Source organism: Sinocyclocheilus anshuiensis, unplaced genomic scaffold (genome assembly GCF_001515605.1).
Source record: "Sinocyclocheilus anshuiensis isolate Anshui unplaced genomic scaffold, SAMN03320099.WGS_v1.1 scaffold886, whole genome shotgun sequence".
Classification (NCBI taxonomy): domain Eukaryota; kingdom Metazoa; phylum Chordata; class Actinopteri; order Cypriniformes; family Cyprinidae; genus Sinocyclocheilus; species Sinocyclocheilus anshuiensis.
This window is the reverse complement of record NW_015536542.1, coordinates 143,275-150,372: the sequence shown is the minus strand read 5'-3', so window position 1 is coordinate 150,372 and position 7,098 is coordinate 143,275.

Here is a 7,098-nt window from a genome sequence, read left to right as displayed (position 1 = left end):
TAAGAAGACTGCAACGTACTGTTAGGACAGCAGAAAGGATCATTGGTGTGCACCTGCCCAGTCTTCAGGACTTGTACAACTCCAGAGTGAAGAAACGGGCAGATAACATCATCAAAGACCCCTCTCACCCGGACACAACCTGTTTGCACTTCTCCCCTCAGGCAGACGCTACAGATCTCTGTGCACTAGAACATATAGGCATAAAAACCGTTTTTTCCCCCATGCCATCTCCAGCTTAAACAACTAATACATGAATCATTACCTGTGTTCTGTAATTAATTTCTGTAATTCATTCTCCATCTTTAATTATTGCCTCTTTCTCAAATATTATGTAAATACATATGCATCTCTCTTTTTTATACAGCTGTATATAGAGTAAATAATGCACAAGTCTGTACATAAATCTACTGTTCCAGATTCATACACATTATTATTATTATTTATTGTTAAGTCTTACTATTTAAATGTTTTTCTGTTCTCATGTCAGATGTGTATGTATGCATGTATGTATGTACCAGGAGCACCTTAAAAAAAAAAAAAAAAATTCCTCGTGTGTTTGCGCACACCTGGCGAATAAAGTTAATTCTGATTCTGATTATTAGATTTTATTGAATTAGTGGTAATATGCCTATTAGATTTCTTAACATTTACATCTGCTGAGCATGTAGTGTCTCCCCCCTGCTCTCCCCCCACTCACCATCATGAACAGCACTGTGGCTGCAGTGGAGTCATTCAGATTCCTGGGAACCACCATCTCTCAGGATCTGAAGTGGGACATTCACATTGACTCCATTGTGAAAAAGGCCCAGAAGAGGTTGTGCTTCCTTCGTCAGCTGAAAAAGTTCAACCTGCCACAGGCACAGATGACACAGTTTTACTCAGCTATTATTGAGTCAGTTCTGTGCTCCTCTATAACTGTCTGGTTTGGGTCAGCCAGTAAATCAGATATAAGAAGACTGCAATGGACTGTTAGGACAGCAGAAAGAATCATTGGTGTGCACCTGCCCAGCCTTCAGGACTTGTACAACTCCAGAGTGAAGAAACGGGCAGGTAACATCAAAGACCCCTCTCACCCGGACACAACCTGTTTGCACTTCTCCCCTCAGGCAGACGCTACAGATCTCTGTGCACTAGAACATATAGGCATAAAAACCGTTTTTTCCCCCATGCCATCTCCAGCTTAAACAACTAATACATGAATCATTACCTGTGTTCTGTAATTAATTTCTGTAATTCATTCTCCATCTTTAATTATTGCCTCTTTCTCAAATATTATGTAAATACATATGCATCTCTCTTTTTTATACAGCTGTATATAGAGTAAATAATGCACAAGTCTGTACATAAATCTACTGTTCCAGATTCATACACATTATTATTATTATTTATTGTTAAGTCTTACTATTTAAATGTTTTTCTGTTCTCATGTCAGATGTGTATGTATGCATGTATGTATGTACCAGGAGCACCTTAAAAAAACACAACAAATTCCTCGTGTGTTTGCACACACCTGGCGAATAAAGGTAATTCTGATTCTGATTCTGAAAAGGTTCAGTTCTTTTGCCCTTTTAAACATGATCTCAACGTGTGCTGTAAACATGCATTGTTAGAGAGTGTTCAAGCTCTGAAAATTGATGCTAGTCTGATTTAGCTACGTTTCCTCAGACAATGCCTGCTGAAGCTAATTTGCCCAGCTGTGCACTCTCAGAAAAAAAAGCTGTCATTGGAGTGCTATACCAAAAGCTAAAAGGTACCTTTGTCATTGAACCTTATTTACCCCTAAATGGTACATTTACCACTTAAAGGTACATATTAGCATCACCCCAGTGACAGTTTTGTACCTTTTTTGTGAGAGTGTAGATATGAAGGCCAGAGGTCTATGATTTGCAACAGTGCAATTTGTCTGGCCAAACTAAAGCTGTTTTAGGCACTGCTGATGATTCCTTCTTTACTTCTGCCCTCTCTCAATGTCCAGCTGTGACCAATTCAATGCATAGAAAAAAACAAACATTTTCTTTGAAAACAACACAACAACAGTAAATGATTTATCTAAGTTGTAAACGATGTTTTACAAGAAAGCCCTATAGAAAGCCCTATTTCAGTCTTTCTACTTAAAAATTTTAAGTTGAATTAAATGTGTTACTTGCCGTTTCAGACGCATCCATTGCCTTTTGTTCAATGCGCTTTGGGGTCAAAGGGTTCAAGTTTAGCTGGTTAGCATGGCCTTGGTAACTCACCTATATGGTAGATGCTGGAAGTACTGGCTCTAAAAAACATCTTTATTAATTTAACATCTTGATGGTTATTAAAACAGCATATTTTTAAATGTTTTATTGTTTAGAATAGCATGGACTGATGAACTGTGCACAATTAGACGAGGGACAAGTAAATAGGGTCAATTTTGATTTCACAATGTCTTTAACTCTGAACTTTTATCCAAGGGTACAGTATCAGATTTGCTCAATTATTATGCAGAGGCACAGTCTGTTAATTCCTCTGTAATGTGAAAACAGCTTCTATGTGGCATCAAACCCCATATATTTCATTAAACTGTCATCAAGCTTGAAACACAAGCTTGAATCGCAAGGCGCCGCAGTCTAATTCTGCCCCCCTCCTGTCTCCACTGTCTACACTCACTGTCACTGATATTAAACAAATATTTTCACTCTGGTGGGGGGAAATCTAGCAGTAGCAGGCAGAATTCAATGAGGCTTTGTGTTAGAAGAACGAAAGCCAAAAGAAAAGAAATTCGTTTTTAGCGGTAAAAACAAGACAGAGTGAATTGGCTTCCAAGGATCACTGTTTTAGTTTGTGCAGCTGTATTTATACTGCACTTTCATCAGATATACACTGTAAAAAAATTTAAAAAGACTTTTGGAAGACTATTGGACTATGTTTTACAAGAAAATACTATTTCTGCCTTAAAACTTCACATTTAATTCAGTGTGTTACTTGACATTTCTTTGTAATTATTTGTGAAATTTACTACCAATTTATAAGTGAAAGTGGTTTCAGAGAAAAAAATAATAAAAACTTTTTTTTCAGTGTAGCCCAATGAACCTTGGATCAGTAGCAAGCAGATACACTGTGTATTAGGGCTGCCAATCAATATAAATTGAATAAATGACATAATATGCAAATTAATCAAATGTATAATTCATTTATCAATATTTTCTTAGAAAAGTCACCAAATGAAGATGATTCAAAGACATTGCATAACTGTGGCAGGCAAAAGCATTGAATAGACAATACAATTTTACAGTATTATTTTTGTAACAACATTTTAATTAATAAATATAAATTATTTTAAAAAATAAATTATTTGCATTCAATAGACAATGTAATTTTAAAGTATTATTAATACTGGTTATAATTAAGGTTATAATGATTTAAATTAAAATATATTTAAATATAAAATGTATTTTAAAATAAATTATAAACACTTTATTAATTATAAAAAAAATTATAAATTAACCCATTAAATTGGCATCTGTAAATATATGTATCTGTATCTTTGTTGATGCCAAAAACTATAATTTAATCCAGCAAGGATTCAGTCCCCTTAAACCTTCCCTCCAGCACTCTTCCTCACGCTGAGCATCACAAGCAGATGGTTGCGGCCCATCTTTGTTGTTTGTTTAAGCCTCATAATGAATTTTCGGATGGAAGAGACACAAATGATGATAAATTCCTGCCTCTGACTTTGTGGTAATGCCGTATTTACCAGAAGTCAATCAATTTGCCATAGCAGCGCGTCGCGGAGGGAGTGCACTGTGGGAGAGGAAGAAGAAATGGAGATTGATTCTTAAAGGGTGACGCTCTCTCAATCACCCAGCTGTTGCAGATACGGACTAAAGGATGATGGATGACACTACTTCGGTGGCTGGCCGGTGTGTCCAGTTAGGGCTAAAGAAGCACACCTGTTCTAGTTTTAATCCTTCCTGTCCAAGGAAATTGATTGTGAGGTTTTCCGTTTATCCTAGTAGAGACCATGAGCCCAAATGGGCTAGGATTTCTGACCTTTTGTTGTCGTATAAAGAAATTAAACGGCAATGCTAGCATTTGTATGGCAGGTTTATCAGAGAATTTGTTTTATACAATTGCATCTGCAAATGTTTAACAAACAGATTTTTTAAAGGGGTCATATGACGTTGCTAAAAAGAACATTATGTTGTGTATTTGGTGTAATGCAATGTGTTTATGTGGTTTAAGGTTCAAAAAACACATTATTTTCCACATAATGTACATTATTGTTGCTCCTCTATGCCCCGCCTTTCTGAAACGCGTCGATTTTTACAAAGCTCATCGTTCTGAAAAGCGAGGTGTACGCTGATTGGCCAGCTATCCAGTGCATTGTGATTGGCTGAATTCCTCAAGCGTGTGACGAAAATGTGCTCTAGGCATGACGAAGCGGATATCGTCCTCTTTTGGAAGGCCAAACAAAGTAGTTTTGCTTTCACAACAAAACACACAGCGTCTCCACGACATGGCAGCTGCGGCAACAACAATACTACAACGAGAATAAAAGTTACGCCTTTTTTCTTTGCGTGAACATTTGGGCTGTGTTATGCAAATCTTCTCACACAGTGACGTATACATGTGGGGGCGTGTTTGAATGAGGCGTTTTAGGAGGGCGTGGACAAGTCTTACATTTTATAAAGAATATCTCTTTGGGTTTGAGACTTTAGTCTTTGCAACTTTAGGGATCTTATCTATGCACGAACAGCATGTAACACTCCAAAGAGAAAGGAAAATTTGAAATGGCATCATATGACCCCTTTAATAAATATTTGCTTAATAAAATGCAATTTTTCTCATTAAATGATTCAAATTCCCTGTGGCTGCCATGATGTTACAAATCAATGTTGTAGATTTCTGCACAATTTTCTGATTCCGACTTTCCGAGTTTAATGGAATGTACCATAATAACAGGTCTTAAATGGAGCCTTTTTTTTAGCGTGACCTTTAACCCCTTATTAAAGCCTACTATTAAGTTATAATAACTTAAGTATCCTATAAACTATCTAAGTGTGGGAGTCTTTTCAAAGCAGCTTAGACTATTATTTCTTTCTTTTGTAGAACACAAAAGAAGATATTTTGAAGCAAAATGGGGTCCAAACGATATTGAAAGTCATATGGGTTTGGAAAGACATGAGGGTGAGCAATTGGGAACTATTCCTTTAAGCAAAAATGAACCTGAAATATCACAAGGCAAAGAAAGACAGACTCTAATGAGGGAAAATATGATCAATATTTCTGACCTCCTGGTCTCGCATCAATTTTGAAAGGTCAGAGATCAAGTAGGCTTGAGCTCTCTCGTTAAGATGTCATTAACACTTTAAGTGGAGCATCATTGTCTTGTGTCTCTCTATTTCTTTAAGGTTAATTGAGTGAGGGCATGTCCTGTCACTGAGCTCAAAATTAATATATTATTTTCTTAACACCACAAATCTCTTGAGGGAACATGCCGGCCCCCCAGCACACATTTTAATTATATTAGAAAAGCTGTGATTGAGGCTTTTTTTTTTTTTATCAAGACCCACGTCGAGACTCAATGTCAACATTCATTAAGTAGGCTTGCATTTCAATGAGCAAATATTTAACCTGGGCTACGTTTTCATTATTAACTGATTCTGCCAGATCTTATTAGACACACCTTCTTATTATTTCTCTTTTCTTTTTCCTTCTCCTCTTCTTTAAATTTTAATGTTTTCAGGAGACTGCAGCATCTACCTCTCCAAGTTCTATAGTTACACAGCCTGGATTTGTGGTCTAGTCCTGCCATTAACTCCAGCAGAAACAGAGGCAGCCTACGGCATCGCAGATGCGTTATAAGCGGCTCCAGAGAGGCAGAGCACTGTCAGAGCCCACCCAGCCCGCAGGTGCACATCCACATCCACAGACATTCAGCTGCCAGAGAGTGCTGTCATTATGAGAGAAAAAAGAAAGCAAGAGAAACAGACAAAGAGACAGATGGAGAGAAGCAGAATGAAGAAAGAGGAGATGCGTCGAAAAGAGACAGAGAGAGAAAAAGGTCTATGTTCAGAATGAAATAGCATACAGATTTATACTACACATTTAACTGTAAGCAATATGGAATGATAATGATCATGAATATTGAATACTGAATAATGAAAAAAATTTAATTTAAAAAAACTTGTATTTTTAAAATGTATCAAATTTTTTGCGGACCCCAGTTAAAAAAAATAATACAAATTTACAAAGTCATGCATTAAACCATAGCTGGTATTATATATGCATATGGGAGCATATTGACATTATTGATGTATTAATTATTATTAATATATTATATTATTATTATTATTATTATTAATAATATGTTATTGATAATAAAAATAATAAACATGGTTACTTTCCATTTTGCAGAGCGCACTGCATTGTGGGGAAACAGAATTATGAGCAATGTGTTATGTAGTATAATGCACATTTTGACAATTATATTTTATACAAAAAATTGCATACTGTGCTCCGTATACATAGGCTACTATGTTCTGCAGAAATGGTGTGAGTAGTATGTTATTTCCAGCATAGCCAAGAGAGGTTTTTAGTATTCTACGAACAGACTTTGCTCACTCCAGTTCTAAATTAAACATAGGATATTGTGTTTTCTTACAGACTAGACAAATTAAATACAAATCGTTACCAGATATGTCAGTCTGATGCAATTTTATGTAATGTGTGTATGGATGTGTGTGTACTCAGTAGACGTGGAGAGCTTTTTGTGTCACCTGTGAGGACAAAGAGTTCGAAGCTCACAGTTTGAAGAAAAAAAAATATTGGTTTTAATCCCCACGACTTGACGGACACAGCAAGAGTAAGGCAACTCTCACATAAACAAGAACATAAATAGAATAGGATACAAAACACGCTATCATAAATCACAAAGTCTCAGGGTGCTTTTTCAGCTAATCCTAGCCTATTCTCACATTTGTATTCCCCTGCAGTCATGCAAACTGAATTTATTCGATTGCTTCTCGCCATACATGGAGCTGTTACAGATTGAAAAATGAGAGACTTGGGTGTCTTTGTTGTAACCATGGCAACATGTCCATGTCCACACTGTTAACATGTAGACGC